Genomic DNA, 20641 nt, shown 5'->3' on the forward strand with positions numbered 1-20641 from the left:
ACAATTCTGGGCCTTTTGTGGTTCCATATAAATTTTAGGATTGTTTGTTCTAGTTCTGTGAAAAATGTCATGGGTATTTTGATAGAGATCACATTAAATCTGTAGATTGCCTTGGGCAGTGTGGCCATTTTAACAATACTGATTCTTCCAATCCAAGAACATGGGATATCTTTCCATTTCTTTAAGTCATCTTTAATTTCCTTAATTAATGTTTTGTAGTTCTCTGCATATAATTCTTTCACCTCCTTGGTCAGATTTATTCTGAAGTATTTTATTTTTTTTAATTTGATTTTAAAAGGGATTATTTCTTTACTTTCTTTTCCTGCTAATTCATTGTTAGCCTAAAGGAATGCATCTGATTTTTGTATGTTAATCTTGTATCCTGCTACTTTGCCGAATTTTTTTATCAGCTCTAGTAGTTTTTGTGTGGAGCTTTTAGGGTTTTCTATATATTAGTATCATGTTACCTGCATATAGTGACAAGTTTACTTCTCTTCCAATTTGAATCCATTTTCTTTTTCTTGCCTGATTGCTGTGGCTAGGAATTTCAAGACTATGTTGAATAGAAGTGGTGAGAGTGGGCATCCTTGCCTTGTTCCAGATTTTAGTGGGAAGGCTTTTGGTTTTTCACCATTGAGTGGGTTTGTCATAAATAGCTTTTATTATGTTGAGACATGTTCCCTCTATACCCACTTTGGTAAGAGTTTTTATCATAAATGGGTGTTGAATTTTATCAAATGCTTTTTCTGCATCTATTGAGATGATCATGTGATTTTTGTCCTTTGTTTTGTTGATGTGGTGTATCACACTGATTTGCGCACGTTGAACCATCCTTATGTCTCTGGGCGTTGGGTTCATTCAGGCTCCATTGCCATTGAGTGGATGCCGTCTCCCAGAGCAGGTGAGGCCTTTTCAGTCACAGATGACCTATGTATCTCCCATGTAGATGTTTGAGATTCCACTCAGAAACAGCCCAAGCTTGCATGCTTTTCTCTGTTGTGCTCATCCCAGATCTGATGCTATGCAGTGGTGTGGTGTAGGATATGGCTGGGGGTCAGGACATTGTGGCTGCAGGATTTGAGGTGGCTGTGCTGCTACCTGAGATTTGCGCTGCCTCTGTGGCAGTCTCATCTCTGGACTTGTGTGCTCCAGCTCTTGTACTAAGCTGAAGTGTGTAGGGGGTAGAGCTGGGGCACTCTTGCTGGAAGATGAAGGCTGTGTACCCCTGAACGTGCTGACAGTTGAGATTGCTGCCTTGCCCAGACCACACCCCAGGCCCTCAGGCTTTCCCTGCATAGCTAGATGAGTTCTCTTCCAGGGCCTGTCTGCCTGGGATTCAGTGCTTAGCCACTGTGTGCTCTTGTGGTGCCACCCCATGAGCATGCTGACAGTGACCTTGGTGGCTTTATCTGGATCACATCCCAGGCACACTGGTCTGTCTCTTCATGGCTAGACTGAGTCTTTGCCCAGATATCATGCCAGGCTGGGGTGTAGAATGAGCAGGGCCAGGGTGTTCGCCCCTTCAGATTGGAAGGTGCAGCGAGGTGGCAGCCTCCAGTGCAAGGCTCTCTCTACCCTGATTATTGGCAAGCCAGTTAACCTATATACCTCAGGAGTAGAGTCCAGCCCTCTCTAGCCTTTCTGTCTGTCTCAGCAGTGTTCCTAGCAGGAAAGAGGCCTTGATTCCTCTATGCAGGACCCAAGGTCTGGAATGCCCAGATAGTGGTTCAGCCCGCTTACTCCCCATGGCAAAGATCTGCCCATGCAGGCCTTCCCTTCTTTATAGATTCCTCCCCGGGGCACAGGCCCTTTCCTGATGCTATATTTTCCCATGCTACCCAGTTATGTGGAGATCTTTATTGCAGTTTGGTTGTATAGGAATTCTGCCTCTTTCCAGTTAAATTTCCATGAGAAAAGTTCCACATGTAGATGTATTTTTGATATATTTGTGTGGGGAGATGAGTTCTCTGCCACCATCCTGACCCCCTTCTGGTACCATAGTCTTTTAATTAATTTATCTTTGTAGTATAGTTTGAAATTAGGAAGTGTGATCCCTCTTGGTTTGTTTTTCTTTCTTGGGATTGCTTTGGCTGTTGAGGGTCTTTTGTGATTCCTAATAAATTTTAATTTGTTCTAGATTTGAAGTAATTCCATTTGAAATTTGATAGAGATTGCAATAAATCTAAAGATGACTTTGGGGAGTATGACACTTTAACAATATTAATGTTTCCAAATTATGAACATGAGATAACTTTTATTTGTGCCTTCTTCAATGTCTTTTATTACTGTTTTATAGTTTGCAGTGTAAAGATATTTAACTTCTTGGTTAAATTTATTCCTAAGTATTTTAGTATTTTTGATGCTACTGTGAATGGAATATTTTTATTTCTTTTTCAGATATTCTATTTTTAGGGTATAGAAATGCAACTAATTTCTATATGTTGATTTTGTATCCTGCAACTTTTCTATATTCATTGATTAATTCTGTTTTTTGGTATAGTCTTTTGAATTTTCCACATATAAGATCATATATCATCTTACATGCAGAGACAGTTTTACTTCTTTTTCACTTGAGATGCCTTTTATTTCTTTTACTAGCCTAATTGCACTGGCTAGTACTTCCAGTACTATATTGAATAAAAGTGCTAAGAGTGGGTGCCCTTGTCTTTCTGCTAATCTTAGAGTAAAAGTTTTCAACCTTTTACTATTGAGTAAGAAGTTACCTGTGGGCTTGTAATATATAGGCTGTATTATTAAATTTACTGTGTTGAGGTACATTATGTCCATACAGTTTTTGAGAGTTTTCATCATGAATGGGTGTTGAATTTTGTTAAGTGCTTTTCTGTATCTGTAGAGATGATCATATGATTTTTATCTGTCTTTCTATTCGTGTAATGTATCACATTAATTAATTTGTGTATGTTGAAACATCCTTGCATCCCAGGGTTGAATTCTACTTGATCATGGTGTGTGATCCTTTTACAATGCTATCAAATTCAGTTTGCTAATATTTTGTTGTGAATTTTTGCATCTGTATTCATCAGCGATATTGACCTATAGTTTTTTATTCTTATATTATCCTTATTTGGCTTTAGTATCAAGATAATGCTGGCCTCACAAAATGAGTTTAAGAGTGTTGCCTCCCTTTTTTTGGAGCTGAAGGGAATCAGATTAAGGGTTTTCTTCCTTCCTGCCTTCCTTTTCTTTTTCCTTTCCTTTCTTTCCTTCTCATTTCCTCCTTCTTTCCTCCCATCCTCCTTCCCGCTCTTTCTTTCCTTCCTTCTTTCCTTCCTTCCTTCTTTCTTTCCTTCCTTCCTTTCTTTTCTTCCTTCCTTTTTTCTTCCTTTCTTTCCTTTCTTTTCTTTCTTTCTTTCTTTCTTTCCTTTCTTTTTTTTCTTTTCTTTCTTACTTGTCAGACTAAGTGTTTTATTTCAACAGACATCCTTGGTTAAAAAGATAAGTTGGCAGAGAGGAGGTTCAACATTTCATCACACCCAACAGTGAACAAAACTTCCATCCGAGAACTCAGAGTCCCTTCTGAGGCATCACTTCAGTCTTTATTATGTCTAAGACAGAAATAAGCTGAATCTTCTAATTTTCACTAAGAAAAAATCTATCAAATATATTCATTCTTGCAGAGGTAAGAGTTGGATCCTTAGGGAAAGATATTCTGGGCTTAGAACAGCTGGGTCTCAGAAGTGAAGTTGAGGGCTGACAAACTGGGCTGCAGGAAATCCTAGGAGCAATCAGTTCGACAGTCATAGAAGCCACATTTGGCTTGGGTCTGCTTGTGGCTGAGCTTATCCTCAGACCAAGTGTTCTTCAGTTCCAGCTCCCAGCTCCTTAGCTTGATGAATCAGATACGTGACCTGGTGTTTCCACTGCCTCTGTCCTATTGGCTGCTAACCTTTCTTTCTGAAAGACTTCATGGTTTTGTTTGTTTTTTGTTTAATTTTTGGGTTTTGGTGATACTCATGTTTTTTACTTCTGTATGTTTGGAATTTTCTAAAATAAAGTTTATCTTTTTAAAACTTTCCCCACTCCACTCCACCCCCATCTGCTAGACATACACTGGGCCCAGGACAAGAGCAAAAATAGGAGATGTTGGACATTACCTGGGAAGGAGAAGGCAGTGAGGTGGTGAGGAAGGCAGCAGGTGTTCAGGCCAGCAGGACTGGGCCATCCTTCCCATGTTACAGAGACACAGGGACTACTAGATCAGGTGCCCAAACCTAGGAAACAGAGCCAGGGCAAATGAGGGTCAGTTCAGGGTTCAAATCCTAGATAATATGGTCTATGAGTAGTCACTCTTTTACCCTTCTAATGTAGTCCCTCTTGGTCTCTGTGGTCCAGAGTGGGTGTTTTAGTCCCACCCGAGTTCTGGTGTTTTCACAGTGGTGTCTTGTCTATGGAGGCTTGCTCGTTGGCCTCTTGTGAGAGGGACTGAAGTTCAGGGGACTATCTTGTCATTGTCTTGATGCTGTCACTCCAGTATTGGTACTGTTATTCAGAGACTGTTGTTTATATTTTGTGGCACAAAAAAAGTGAGTATGTTGATTTCTTTGAGACTAAGATTTTTGGGATGAGATAAATGAGGTTCAGTTGAGGCTAAGTAAAATCTGTAATAATGAATTTGGAATAAAATAATCAGCAACAACTCTTGATGTATTTTATCTTTAAAAACACAGTTGTTTTACTTTTGACCACTAAAAAGGTATGGAAACAATATCAAACCCAGTAGTAAATGAACACAGCCATTGTCCAGAGTGAGGGAAGTAACCCTGGATGGAAGTCAAGTGTGATAAATAAGTACTTATAAAAAGAGAGGTGTCTTGCATTGATCATTGATGAGAACAAAGTCAAACTGAGGATTACGATGTACTGAAACCTTTGTAATTGAGGTTCCACAAAAAAACAAGATGCAATGAAGCAAAAATAAAAACACTTGGACTGCTTACTCAAAGGCTAGTTCTACCACTTCATCTCTACTAGTATCTCTTGTTTATTTTGTGGTGACCTCTTGACATCAGCAAACGTGGTCCTAGAGAGCACTTTATCTAGAGGTGGTCAAGTACCTCCATTCTTGGAAGGAGAAGAGGGTTTAGAGAAAGTTATTCCTATTCAGTATAAAGTTACAGTAGTTACAGGAAGAAGCACTTGTTCTGGGTTGCATCTTGCTTGCTTCATTATTTTGAATGAAATTATTTGGGAATGTGATAAAAGGAGTGGCTTCCAATATTTTGGAACATTGAAAAGAAGACCTAGGAAACTAGTGATGCCAATCTTCAACCCTTGGTGCTGGCTTAAGAAATGATTACAAGAACTAACCTCTCTCACATTTGTTAAGTGAGAAAAAGAAAAATCAACGCTCTAGTGCAGGCTGCTCTTGCTTGTCTATTTTCTCACATAAAGAACAAAGCCTTTCCTAACTGATAAACTTGCCATTGTATAAAATATGTTAAAAAGAAACACTGCCTATTGGTTATCAGTGCTACATAATCAGCTATACTAGTGGTGAATATTTTGAAATTGTTTCCATTGGGTTTTTTTTATTGCTGTGGTGTTGGTTTTCCCTGAATGTTTAACTCTGTTATAGGAACTGGAAGATCACTAGGTGAGGGTGCTGGATGGAGGGATGATGTGTCTCAGCCCAACTATTTTGACCCCAGCACCAATCAAAGTAACACTTTGTTTTCACATTAGCCTTGTTCCTATTTGAGCATTCTTCCTCCAGCCCAATAATGTGCTGTGCTTGGATTAGGCAAAGGACAAGGAAAGCTCTGATAACCTTCATTAAAAGTAATAGAATATATTAATTATTTTCCTGGACTCTTGGAAACAGTTGTCCTTAAACAGTAAGTAAATTCCTCAGGGATGAGCAAGACATTTCAGGGGAGAAAAATTAACCTTAATTTTAGCTAATGAAGGCCACTTGGAATAGTCTAAGAGTCATTTGCTAAGAAGTACCCTGGACGTATCAGAGCAGTAATTTTCTTCCAAGATTGTCTGAATTCCTCTCATAAGTGTATTCAGCCTCTCTAAACTAAAGTAATAACTCTTAACCTTTCATGGGGTCATCTTTTAGAATCTCTTTAAAATGTGAGCATCCTTTTAGAAATAAGCACATGCGTATTTCTAAAAATACTGTGTAAAATGTCGGAGGGTGCACAAGGTCAATGTTTTACAGATTCTATAGCCACCCATTTTTCTTTCCTCTATCTCACATAGTAGTCATAGTGACTCCTCAAGGATTGTAATACATCCTGAACTTTTTTGACCCCCTACCCTTGCCATGATCTTTCAATAATTACAAATGCCAGGGTTGTTAACTCTGATAAACCAAGAGCATTTGGTAAGTGCTCTACTGGCTGTGCATGATTCAGACAAGCTACAAAAGACTCCCCAGGGCAGCAAATCTATGGTTGTAGTTTCAGATGGGCAGTAAGACTCATGAGACCTAAAAAGGCAATATTATCTAATAATATAGGAATCTAATACAATAGCTAATTAGCTTTTTAGCAGAATACAAAGCAGGAAACACAGGAAGTACAATATCTTCATCTCATTAAGAGGCCTGACAGTTAACCAAAAATGCAGCTTCTTTTGCCTCCTTACCGTTATGGGGCATATATGGTTGCTACGGTTGAGGACCAAAGAATGTGAGGATCACCTTGGCCTAAAGAAAGCCATGGCTCCTTTACCCACCAGTTTTATATGCCGTGCATCCCCATTCACAGCTCTCCCTACCCCGCACCACAAAGGAGGCATAAACAACATTCTTCATTTGTCTTAAGTACCGTTTTCAAGCAGCACTGAGTCCGCCCAGGCCTAACGTTAGCCCTTTATTCACACTGCCCTTTAACTTCTAAGAAATTCTAGTGTTAGATTGGCACACTGGGATGAATCAGTACCACGGTGCCAAGCCTCATTTCGTGGGAGCTTACAGTGCAGTGTGGATTATGAAATGACAGTAAATTATAGTAAAATGTGGAATGCAATCAGTAATCTAAGAGATGCCTGAGTCAGATGCGTCAGTTTGATTCTGTTGAAGCTGAGCAGATATCATTAACCCTTCATGGAGACAACAGCATTTAAAGGGGGTTCAGAAAAGAGGATAAAGTTGTCTGAATTTTACACAGTGGTCAAACATTTGGCAGAGATGCAACTTCTTTATACATAGGTGGTCTTTCATTTATTGAGGTGGAATTAAATCAGTCCCACAGAATTCCCTCAAAAATACGTCTAGTCTATGGAGCAAGCATTAAATTTTAAAATGTCTTCAGTATGTCCCCAGTATGACGTTGAAGGAGAGCATCAGGAGGAAAACTGCATTCCTCACGGACCTAGTGCGTATCAGGCACTGTGCTAAATGACGTACAAATGCTATTTTAATTACCTCCAACTTCATGACAATTCTGTGTGGTTGATATTCTGTCCATTCAAGAGTCAGGGCCATTGAAATAATCTGCCCAAACATTCATATCTGGCAACCAGTGGAGCCAGGATGTTAACCGAGGTCTAATTGAATTCAATTAAAAGGGTTTTTTTTTTTTTTTTCAAATATATTATGGTGCTCTGAGGTCACAGTGTTAAGAGTTGCCTACACAAATTAGAGACTATTCACAAAAGGATAAACATAATGTTGGAGAATGAGGACAACATGTAAGAATATTGAAAGAACTAGGGATTATTAGGGGAGAGTTGCCAGATATAAATAATGCTCAGACTCACTCTAGGTTCTGAGCCAACTGAAATGAAGTGCAAGGATTTGGATGAAGGATAGACTACATCCAGTATCAGCTTTATTATCCAGAGCATGCAGCTCACTGTTCACACTGAATGTGAAAATGTGGCTTGGACTTCATGGTGAAAAGAGGCTTTCCCCACTGTTCTTTATGAGTAGAACCTCTTGCCCATCCAGTTTCAGGCCAGGCAGTGAATAACCATTGTTTCCTGTAATTAGGAGGACCAGGGAGGTCTTTGATGGTAAGCTGACCATGTAGACAGAATTGAGGAGAACATCTGGCATTTATAGGCATTCTTGTCATCCATAAGAGAAACTGCAGAGAGGACAGGACACACATGGTCCGTGAACTTGGAATATTAACTCTGACATTAGAGAGAAATGGATATTAGGCTTTTGCCTGTGCTAATCACTCTCTCCAGGTGAAAGAGAGAAGAGTGTGTGGGTAGATGGTAAGGACAGAGAGAGAACCTGAAATTGTTTCTCATACTCATCGCTGCTGAATAAAGAAAATTATCCTTATGTAACCTTATAGGTGAAGAAATGCTCCTCTTTTCTGTCCTTGAAACACAAAGACCCTAGGAAGAAAAAACAGAAATGATCAGGAGGTGGGGTGGGAGGGGGATGGCAGTTGCTTTCAATTATTTAAAAGGCCCTAATGTGGTGAAAGAAAAGGCCTCATTCAGAAGACGAATGTTGATGAGTTAAGGCGAGCCAGAGTTCTGCTTATTATAAGAAGGACCTTTCCATGAATTAGAGCTAGCCATTAGTAGAATGAGCTACTTCAGTGTTGCATTAGCAAAGATTTATGCCAAAATTGCTCATAATGAATGTTCCAATGACCAGCAAGCTCAGGAAGATTTCCTCTAACGAAAACCTTGAATCCTTACTTAGTTTTAATACTTGAGGGTCTTGACTCTTCCCACTTCTTAAATACTTGGATAGCTTTTCATCTTTTTAAAAATCAGTAGAACCATTCATCAGAAGCCTTAAAGTAGAAACTAGGTGACCATTTTTTCTCTCTCAGTTAAGACAGAAGAGCACATAGTTTTCCAACATTGCAGCAGGGAGACCAGGCTATTTATTGAGGAAGTTTGATTGGAGAAGAAGACAAGTAATGAAGAGTTACTCTAGGGATTATATTAAATCACTGCAATTTATTAAAAAGTTTATTACTTTTTAGTATTATAACTTAAATATTAGCAAAATATTAATTGCAAAACACTTTACTGCTTGTACTGTGAGTTGAGAAGATATTGTAGAATGATGACCTCCATATCCTTTTATTTGGAGTATTTTCATTTATTTATTTAACAAATGATATTTTTATTCACTGAAGTATAATTTGCATACAGTAAAATTCACCATTCTTATGTGATGTATGTATGATGTATGATAAATGTAATCATCACTACAATCAAGATAACAGAACATTTCTATCAACCCCCAAAGTCCCCTTCTGCTGCTTTGTGGTCAAGCCTCTCTCCCCACCTCCTCTTGAAATCACTGATCTGAGTTTGACTTTTCAAGAATGTCATATAAATGGAGTTGTACAGAACTCCATTTAGTGACTTTTTTAGTCTTGCTTCTTTCATTTAGCATAATTCTTTTGAGATTCAACTATGTTGTTGCATGTATCTGTTTATTCCTTTTTATTGCTGAATAATATTCTATTGTATGGATGTATCACAATCTGTTTATCCATGCTACAGTTGGTCTACATGTAGTGATTTTTCCAATTCTGCAGAAAGAAGCTATATAAATCAGGAGGCTTTTGGCTTAGAGTAACAGGAAATTCAAACTGACTCAAGAATAGAAAATCAGTTTTCTCATGAAACCACAAGTCCAGATGTAGTGTGTTTCCAGATTTTGTTGATTCAGTGGTTCAACAATGTCATCATAGTTTGAAGTTCTTTTCTTCTTTCGTTGTTTTCATTGTGTGTCCAGCTTTATCCCTAGGCAGGTTCTTCCCTTGACTTCCAGGTGGCTTAAGAACGTTCCCATGACTTAAGCATTTATAAAATGCAGGAGAAGAGACTGCTTCTTTGCAATAGCACCTCCATCCCCTTCACACTGACACAGATTTGTCATCCTGCTTTATTGGCCAGTAGGAACCCTATCAAGGGCCCCTTCAGGAAAAAGGAAATCTGAGTGACCAAAGGTCCAGAACTTTTTCTGTTTTATATAGTATTTTATCCAGATTAAGTACTTGTTCTCCACATTCTATAGATCTGATTGAAAAAAAATTCAAAAAGCTATCTATTAAAATAAAAATTTGAGGGCCATTTTTATGTACTTGTGAGGAAATAACGTGATTTTATGAGCTAATCTTATCCCATTATGAAAATTTACTTTCAATTTTGAAAATGTTAATTATCTGGTATCATTATCTGAAACACATGCATCACTGAAAATAAAATGCAAGACAGAAACCTGAATTGTCACTTTCTCTTTTTTAAAATTTAATCCAGAGTTGTGTATTACTCTTTGAAAAATGTTACTTTGGTTAAAAAAAAATTCAAGATATGGATGCACTGAATTAAATTCTCACTATAAAGTTTGAATAGTGAGCTTTGAATTTTATTTTACAAATATAATTACTTGCATTTTCTTCTGAGTTAAGTATATTTTTGTTCTTTAATTTCCTTTAAATCCACTCCAATATATTAAATCAGTATATATTATATCAGGTTTCACATTTGCCATCAATTTCTATCTAAGCAAATAACAAACACCACACACACATATATACCATATATCATATGTACATATCACAATTGAAAGTATATTCCCCCAAGTAAAAAGGCTGTACTTCTAAAGACTATATGGGCTGAAATGGTATAACAGAGTTTTATTTCTTCAAATCTTTGTTTCAAGGATACAGTACAGTATTTGGGATTTTTGTTCTACTGTGGAAAAGTAAACTGGATTAACTGCAGATGGTTTGTGGATATTCTGTAATTTTACTTCTCTTACCCATCTTTATTATTGGACATATGTCTGAAAGGTGAAAGTTCAATGGATTTTTACAGTGACTTTAAGCAACCCAGTAAAACAATATGTAGTATCACATAAAATAAAAAGTTATTAATATCTGTGTGTCACAATTCTAGGCACTTTAATAAGTTGTTTTGGTTTGTCCATCTTCTCTACTAGGAGGTCACTGAGGAGAGGGGCTGACTTTGTGTACACACTGCCTACCACGATGCCTGGCTGCTAATGATACCATCATCATAAGAGCTACCATTTATTAGGCATATTTTTAACAGCAAGCATCTGTAAAACAAAACCAGTCTTTGTGCTACAGCTTTTAAACATTATCTCATCCTTACAGCATGATCACTATTATTTTTTCAATTTTATTAAGTTATAATCGACATATAACATCGTAGAAGTTGGAGATGGCTTCATGACCGTCAGGACCCAAGCTCTGTCAATCTTGTTGCTTCCCCATCCTCAGCTTCCATCTGTCTGCTGAGTCTTAGGCCATAATGGCTGCAATCCAGCCATCAGGAAGGAGAAAGGATGACAGAGGCTTGTCTACTACAGTGATGATTTCTGGACACTTTCAGACACTTACTTGCATTTATTAATCACTGCTTAGTCATACAGCCAAGCCTAGTAAGAAAAGAGACTGGAAAATGTACTCTTCATTCCAAGTAGCCCATGTGCCCAGCTATAAATTGGTGTTACATTACTAAGGAAGTCAGGGAATACAAATAATGGCAAATAAATAAAAGTTTATGCCACAGACAGAGAGGAAAGATATTAAACACTGTCTATATAGAGGTGTGCAGCTTTTGTTTTGTTGTTTCTTTTCCTTGCTATTTTCCTTTTTTTTCCTCCTCCCCCCCCTCCTCCTTTCCTCTGTCATGTTCTTCTTGCTTTTCTTGTTAAGGGGAACAATATGGGCATATTTGAAGGCCAATGAGAGGCATCTAGTAGACAGACATCTAAAAATCTAGAAGACGTTCGGCTCCTGCACTTGATGTAGACTGGCATCCTCTTGTGTCCTTAAATTCTGGTTTATACTTGAAATAAATCCTTAGTCTGCTTAACTGGCCGAGTACTCTTTCCCAAGGCGCTCACAGATGAGAACTTTATTTTGCTTATTATTCCATGCCCAGTTTGACTCACTCAATTTTAATAAAGAGAAAGACTCTCACAACTTTACTGCTACTTTAATGCACTTCACCAGTGCACAACGTTTTCTTCTAATCGCTATTTAAGACCTGATGAATCTGATGCCTGTCAAGACAGATTGCTACTGAGTGCTAGCCTGTGCTGGCTCTGAAAATATACCTCAGAAAAGACTATATAGTATTTTAAGTGATTAAAAGTAATCACTGTAGAAGGGAAGATCCCTCAGTTAGAACTCACCATGTCATTTTTCATGAAATGATGTAAAAGTTTGAGTCTTTGATTTCAGCGTGGAAAGTATATCCATGAACTGAAAGTACTGCATGCCTGGGTTGGCACCTCATAGCCGCTCTAAGCTGGTACAAACTAGCAGAATCTGTTTTACTAATGTCAGAATCCAGAATTTCTGCACCAAGTCTAGAGGTACAAATATGGAACCCTGAAGCTCACACAGCCTAAAGTAACCACCCTCTAGAAGCCCAGGATGCCACTGGTTAATTGCAAAGAAGTAGAAGGTTCACCTCCATAACCTCTCCACCTAAAATACCCTAGGAATAGTGTTGATACCTCCTTTCAGGCAGGGAGACCCTTGGCCAAGATGTTAGTAAAGCAGGCTGTGCTTGGAAACAGATGTTCTGGTGCTTGTTGGACTTGAGAAGTTAGGCACTAGTAGTTGCATACTAGGCAAAATGCTTTTCTTGGTAAAACAATAGAAAGCCAGGAATGGGTGGCGCTGGGTCATTTACTCAGCATGAAGAAACGTGCCAGGTTAGTGGAACAGACTCATCAGAAGCCTCTGGATTTCTCTTAGCATTCAAGCTGCTTCATACATACCGATAGTGTATCCTGTTTGAAGAGGTACGGATTTTTAAAATACAACTCCCAATTCAGTAGCTAAATAAGGAAGATAAGTAGTATGTGAAGAATACTCTTAATGAAATAAAGATGTATCACTCCAAACAGCAATGAAACTGTATAGGAGCACAATAGAAGGCAGAGTCACTTGGCCTTCCACAACTCTCTAGTCTTAGAATTTGGGGGAACTGCTACTACTGCTTCATAGCCACAAAAAAATCAAGTCAGAGTATGTTGAAATGAGGAAGAAGTGGTCCCCAGACTCAATGACCCTGACCCTGCTCCTTCTAGTGCTAAGCTTTCTGACGGCACAATCATAATCCTAAAACCTTGTCTAATGGCCTTCAAGTGTGGCTGGGAAGCCATAAGAATGCATTCTTGAAAGTCAGTTCCATTGGGGGAAAGCTGACTACTAAAACTTGAAGAGATTTTCTGCAGTGTTGGGATGAACATCTGCAACTTAAATCATGGGCAACATGAGATACAACATGTACATTGAATCCTACTACCTCAAGGGTCACACTGGAATTTTTATTATTTAGTAACTGTACAATGGGTAGGAGAGGGGAGAGGGTCAGGACAGTTGGGGATGTAATTACTATCACCTGTTCAAATGTGGGGTTTTCTTTAACAGATGAGTGAGAAATTATTTGGAAATTGGGGATGGTCATCATATTGCTGACCAGTGGTGGACTCTGATAGACTACTGTCCGGCTTACTACACTGAAAACTCAGGCTGGCTTGATGATGTATTAAGAAGTGGAATTGTTGCAAAATATGTTTATGATGCAACAATTTACATATATGGCAATAGAGGGGACTTTGGGGTAATAATGGGCTTGTTCTAAGGAAACTTGTAAAAGGCAGGAGCCACAGGTAGGCACTCATCTAATTACATGGCTTCCTTATTCTGTACATGCTGCCTTGATCATCAAACTTCAGGCACATCAACAATGAATGGAGTCACATGATCAGCCTTATAGCACAGCCATTCCTCGTTTTTATTCTTGATCCCCAGTATAACCTTTACCCTGCTGCTTTGCCTGTTTGACAGCAAAACCTAAGAAACAGTAATACTAGCTGAATTTTAGCATAATTGTATTTGAAGATAACAGACGCCAATTTAGAAGCAATGACTTATGGATGTTTTTAATGACCAAAGCAGAAAAATAACATGTTATCAAACATTATAGATGCTCCATAGAGCAAGGGTTACATGATTTTTATTTTGTGACATTTTTGTATGATAGCATTCTTTGTAACGTATAAAGGAGTTTAACAAAATTGGATGACTTCTTCAATGGTACCACTTTACTTGAAGTCGATGAAAATCAAAACGTGGTCGCCCTAAAATAAATTTCATCTCATTTCATGCTGCAGATAAATGCTGCAAAAGAAACATCAGTGATTAGTGATTCCAGAGCGGATGATAACATTTGAGATAATGCTGCTTGAATTTTTCTTCTGCTCCAAGCCAGGATTCTACTCCAGGCTTAGTAATTCAAATGATGTCTGGCCTCACCAATGTTCCTTAATAGTGACTGTCTTTTAATTTTCTTCACCAGGTGATAAGCAAATATGTAGGATTTTTTATGACAAGCCTTTGATGGGAAATCCAAGTTTTCAAATCAAAACATTTTCTTAAGTAAAAGTGCCGTATTAATCCAGAGTGTTTGGAAATAGGCAAGGTAAATGTGCCCTTTAGCTTTGATAGCTTCATTTTTTAAAAAATTGAAGTATTGTTGATGTATAATATGTTAGTTTCTGGTGTACATCATAGTGATTCAGTTATACTTTTATATATATCTATTCTTTTTCATTATAGGTTATTATAGGATATTGAATATAGTTCCTTGTGCTATACACATATATTGAATATAGTTCCCTTGTTGTTTATCTACTTTATATATAGTAGTTGGTATCTGCAAATTTCAAACTCCTAATTTATCCCTCCTTGCTTTTCTCCCTTTGGTAACCATAAGTTTGTTTTCTATGTCTGTGAGTCTGTTTCTGTTTTGTAAATAAGTTCATTTGTGTTATTTTTTAAGATTCCACATATAAGTGGTAATTTTCTTTCTCATTCTGGCTTACTTCACTTAGGTGATAATCTCTAGGTCCATCCATGTTACTGCAAATGACATTATTTCATTTTTTATGACTGAGTAGTATTCCTTTGTGTATAAGTGTGTGTGTATGTGTGTATATATGTATGTAGGTGATAGATACAGATATACCACAATTTCCTTACTGAATCATCTTTCAGTGGTCATTTAGGTTTCTTCCATGTCTTGGCTATTGTAAATAGTGATGCTATGAACACTGGGGTGCATGTATCTTTTTGAATTAGAGTTTCCTCCAAATATATGCCCAGATGTAGGACTGATGGATCATATGGTAACTGTATTTTTAGTTGTATAAGGAACCTCTTTACTGTTTTCCATAGTGGCTGTACCAAGTTATGATGGCTTCATGTTTAAACTGTCAAGAACTTGCCACAAGAAAAAAAGTATTGACGTTTTTATATCCTATCACATTTAGTAGTGAAGAGAAAACAAATTGACATAAAGGTTTATCATATTTCTTGTACATTTTCATCATATGCTAAATCCATTGTAAAAAGAGAATGTGTATAAAATCATGATGGCAGGGTTTGGCATGTTTTATTGCTTTACAGGTTTTTAATTTTATTTTTATTTTAAAAATGTTTCACGGAGGTATAATTGACATACATATTGAACATATATAAAGTACAAAATTTGATACAGTTAATACTGATAGATACACATAAAGATATATACCTGTACATGAAAACATCACCAAAGTCAAGAAAATGACTTTGTCCATCACCCCCAGAAGTTTTCCTTGTTCCTCTTGTAGTTTCTGCACTTTCTCCATCAGACAACCATTGATCTGCTTTCTGTTACTAACAATTAATTTGCCTGTTTTGTAATTTGATAAAAATGAAAACACACTGTGTTTTGTCTGTTTTATCTGGCTTCACAGAATTTTTTTGAGATTCATCCATTTTGTGTGTGTATTAATAGTTCATTATTGCTGAGAACTATATTTCATTATACGGCTGTACCATGTATTGTGATTGTAGTCTCATTTGCATTTTTCTCCATGAGAAATGTGAAGTCATGTTTACATTTGCCATTTGTTCTTTTATATTACATAGTGTATCTTTTTTTTTTTTTTTTTGGTTGTTTTTTAAGATTTTTTCTCTATAGGTTTTAAGCAATTTGATTGTGATGTGCCTTGGAATAGTTCTCTTCATGTCTCTTGTCCTGGTGCTTGTTGAGTTTATTGAATCTATGAGTTTCCACTTTTCATCAAATTGAAAAATTGTGATCACTGTTTCTTCAAATATTTGTCTCCTGTCCCCTTCTCTTCTTCAGGGACTTCATTACATGTATATTAAGCAACTTAAGTTTTAACATTTTAATGCAGACCTTTTTATAGTAAATTATTCTGTGAGAAATCACATGAATACTACCTGTCTGTTCAGTCTTATGCCATCCTACATGCATTCAAAGTAAATTTTGATTTAATATGTTTGCAAAAATCAACTTCCAAAATTATAGGCTATAAAAACATGTTTTTGATTTTTTATTAAATCTAATATATTGATCTTATAAAATTATTTTCAATCACGATTGAAAATCTGTAGATTTAATGCACTGGAATATTACATCTTAAATATAAGCCTTGTGGCTATAGCTGTTTTTGTGTTTTCCATATTGTTCAAAAATACTAAACGACAATATTTTTGTGTTCATAAATGTTATTTTTAAAATGGTGTTTTTAAACTTAAAATGTTACCAACTAATGATATAGAAGTGGCCAATGTTAGAAGAAACATAAATGTGCATCATTTTGAACTGTTCATCTCTGAAACTCGGGAGCTGTGTGACCATTGTGATGTAGTCATGTGGAAATACTCCACTGACATCTTTCAGTAAGATTAAAAAATAACAGCATCAAAAATTTTTAGATATGTAGATCACATAGGGATACATAAGGATATATTATAAGGGCTTTTAAATTATATATATTTTTTCATTGGACCTCTTTAACATGAATATTTAGGACTTTATGCAAGAACCAGTAGTAGACCAAATAGGATGCACTAAACTCCATTTCCAAAATGCTTCTAACTACTTCAGCAGTCATTCTAAAGCTAAAATAGCAATTTCCCATCCTTCCTTGAAACTGGGAGTAGCCATGAGATGCAGTGAAACTTAAAGTTGCTCTGTCGGTGTCCCTTCTTCTCATTTCTTCTTTCTGTCTGGAATGGGCTCTCAGTGCTTGAAAGTGAAGCAGCCATGACCAAGCATTGTGAAAATGAAGACAGCAGGAGCTTCTTTCTGAAGGTGCTATAGGAGCCATTCCTGGTGCTTCTTGGTATATAAGTTACATAGACCCTTGTGAAACTTAGTACAGGTTTTCTTTCTTTCTTTTTTTTTTTTTTTTTTTTCATTTATCTTTACTTCTTCATACTGAATGAGTTATTTTCCAGCATCCTCTCATTTCAATCTTCAGGACTACCTTCAGAATTTCTAACTGTGATAAACTCTGCTAGCTTTTATTTAACTGGGAATATCTTAATTTCTCCCCATTTCTGAAGGGCAGTTTTGTTCTATATGGGATTCTTTTTTTATTTTTATTTTTTTAATTATTATTAGTTTTTATTGAAGTATAATCATTTTACAGTGTCATGTTAATTTCTGGTGTGCAGCATAGTGATTCCATTATTCAGTTATATTCTTTTTCAGTATGGGCTATTACAAGGAATTGAATACAGTTCCCTGTGCCATACAGTAGGATTTTGATACTTATCTATTTTATATATAGTAGTATCTCCAAATCCCAATTTATACCTCCACTCCCACCCCCATAACCACAAGTTTGTTTTCTATGTCTTTGAGTCTGTTTCTGTTTTGTAAATAAGTTCATTTGTCTCATTTATGTAGATTCCACATATAAGTGATATCATACAGTATTTTTCTTTCTCTTTCTGGCTTCATTTAGTATGACAATCTCCAGGTCCATCCATGTTCCTGCAAATGGCATTTTATTCTTTTTTAATGGCTCAGTAGTATTCCATTGTGTGTGTGTGTGTGTGTGTGTGTGTGTGTGTGTGTGTGTGTGTGTGTGTGTGTGTGTGTGTGAGTGAGACAGCTGCATGTAAATCAAAGAAGTATATTTTATTTTTTATAGCTGAGTAGTATTCCATTCTGGTGTGTGGGTGTGTGTGCGCGCGCGTGCCACAATTTCTTTATCTAGTCTCCTGTCAGTGGACATTTAGGTTTCTTCTATGTCTTGGCTATTGTAAATAGAACTGCTATGAACATTGGAAGTGCATGTACCTTTTTGAATTAGAGTTTCCTCCAGATATATGCCCAGGAGTGGGATTGCTGGATCATAGGGTAAGTCTATTGCTAGTTTTTTTAAGAAATCTCCATACTGTTTTCCATAATGGCTGCACCAAACTACATTCCCACCAACATTGTAGGAGGGTTCCCTTTCTCCACACCCTCTCCAACATTTATTGTTTTTGGACTTTTTAATGATGGCCATTCTGACCAATGTGAGGTGATACTTCATTGTAGTTTTGATTTGCTTTTCTCTAATAATTAATGATACTGAGCATTTTTTTCACGTGCCTATTGGCCATTTGGATGTCTTCTCTGGCGGAATGTCTGGGTCTTCTGCCCATTTTTTTATTGGGTTGTTTATTTTCTTGTTATTGAGCTGTATGAGATGTTTGTATATTCTGGAAATTAAACCCTTGTCAGCCACATCATTTCCAAGTATTTTCTCACAGCTCATAGGTTGTCTTTTTTTTGTCTATGGTTTCCTTTGCTATGCAAAAGCTTTTAAGTCTTATTAAGTCTCATTTGTTTGTTTTTGCTTTTATTTATATTGCCTTGGTAGACTGCCCTAGGAGAACATTGCTAAGATTTATGTCAAAGAATATTTTGCCTGTGTTTTCTTCTAGGAGGTTCTCTCGTCGATGTGGTGTATCACGTTGATTGATTTGTGTATGTTGAACTATCCTTGTGTCCCTGGGATGAATCCAACTTGATCATAGTATATGATCTTTTTTATTGAATTTTGTTTGCTATTATTTTTTTGAGTTTTGCATCTATCTTCATCAATGATATTGGCCTGTGATTTTCTTTTTTGGTAGTGTCTTTGTCTGGTTTTGGTTATCAGGGTGATGGTGGCTTCATAGAATGAGTTTGAAAGTTCTCCCTCCTCTTCAATATTTTAGAAGAGTTTGAGAATGATTACTATAAATTCTTTGTTTGGTAGAATTCTCCTGTGAAGCCATCTGGTCCTGGACTTTTGTTTGCAGAGAGTTTTTTTTAATTGCTGATTCTGTTTCACTTCTAGTGATCGGTCTGTTCAAATTACCTGTTTCTTTTTGGTTCAGTTTTGGTGGATTATATGTTTCTGGAAACTTGTCCATTTCTTCCAAGTTGTCCAATTTGTTGCCATATAGTTGTTCATAGTAATCTCTTTTTTATTTCTGTGGTATTGGTTGTCATTTCTCTTCTTTCATTTCTTATTTTGTCTGTGTCTTCTGTCTTTTCTTCCTGGTGAGCATAGACAAAGGTTTGTCAATTTTGTTTACTCTTTCAAAAAAATACCTCTTGGTTTGATTGAATATTTTTCTATTTTTTAATCTTTATTTTATTTATTTCTTCCCTGATCTTTATCTTTCTTTCCTTCTGCTAACATAAGCTTTTGTTTGTTCTTCTTTTTCTAATTCAGGTGTTCTTCATTTGGAGCCAAATATGTCCCTATTAGAGACAGTATTGGTGATACCTGCTTTTGCATTAGCTTTTACTGTGGATCTGATGTCATAAGTTTTTACATCTCCTTGAGAATAGCAATGTGTGCTTGGTGATTTAACTCTGGTTTGGCCCACTGTATGGGGCCATGAATGCACCTTTCACTTTGTCTCCCTTCATCAGCTAGAGAAGGCTGTGTGCTATTTTTGCTATATGTTGTCTTATAATGAAGCAGGCATATGCTACACAGAAGTAACTTTTGTCCTCACTATACACTGAAGCTTCTCTAGACAGTAAAAAGTATTAGTATTTTTTTGAAGTAAGCTCCAGTTTTTCATATGGACTATTTGTACTGTGCATGTGACAATTTATAGAGATGTGTGAGTCTTCAGTGATGAAACTGGAGATGATTTCCAGCTCTGGAAAGTTAGTATCCCCAGATTCCTGTGATCTAATTTCTTAGATGGCAAGATTTAAGCCTCTCTCACATTCACAGTCCCAGCTACTTCTGGCTGTGACTGACAATCAAGTGGTTGATAAGCAGTCTCTGCCACTGGTGCACTGTGCCACCTAAATCTGATTGCTTCGTGCTGAATTTTGTAGAACTCTGTGTTTATTTCATGGAAATGTCTTGGAGGTTGGTCTGGCTCCTCTGGCTCCTCAGACTTGTAAGATGAAGGATACCTAAGACTTTCTTCAGCACTGCTACTCTAAAAATTCTAATTCATGTGCTAAACTTATTTGTAACACTGTACAGAAAAAAAGTATTTTGTAATCAAATTTTTATAAAAATTAAAAACATTCTCTCTCTATATATAGAATTATGTGCCTAGAAAAAAGGCATCATGAGTTTCTAGCATCAACTCTTCATGCTGTTTGCATTGTACCTGCATACTTTAACATCAAACTTGTAATGTTCTGAATTTAATGGTGTAGAGACCTAAATCCTTCCCACTTTAGGTAAAGGCAATAGTCTATCCACTGTCTCTCCCTTAGTCCATTCTCTGTAACGCTTGAAGGGAATGTGTGTTATAGATTCATTTTACATTATATGCTTGCTTTCTCTCCACATATTTTACGTGCTGTCTCCCCAAAAGACTTA

The 20641-nt window shown here is 36.8% G+C and overlaps 1 long non-coding RNA gene across 1 annotated transcript in view; it reads right to left on the reverse strand.

Moving 5' to 3' along the window:
- Positions 1-14151: 14151 nt before the first annotated feature.
- LOC105078995 (uncharacterized) overlaps positions 14152-20641 on the reverse strand; it is a 656088-nt gene continuing 649598 nt past the window's right edge. Inside the window, exon 11 of the long non-coding RNA XR_012511912.1 lies at positions 14152-19341. This is a non-coding gene — a long non-coding RNA (uncharacterized LOC105078995). The remainder of the gene's footprint in view (positions 19342-20641) is intronic.

This window comes from Camelus bactrianus, chromosome 15 (genome assembly GCF_048773025.1).
Source record: "Camelus bactrianus isolate YW-2024 breed Bactrian camel chromosome 15, ASM4877302v1, whole genome shotgun sequence".
In the NCBI taxonomy this organism is placed as follows: Eukaryota; Metazoa; Chordata; class Mammalia; order Artiodactyla; family Camelidae; genus Camelus; species Camelus bactrianus.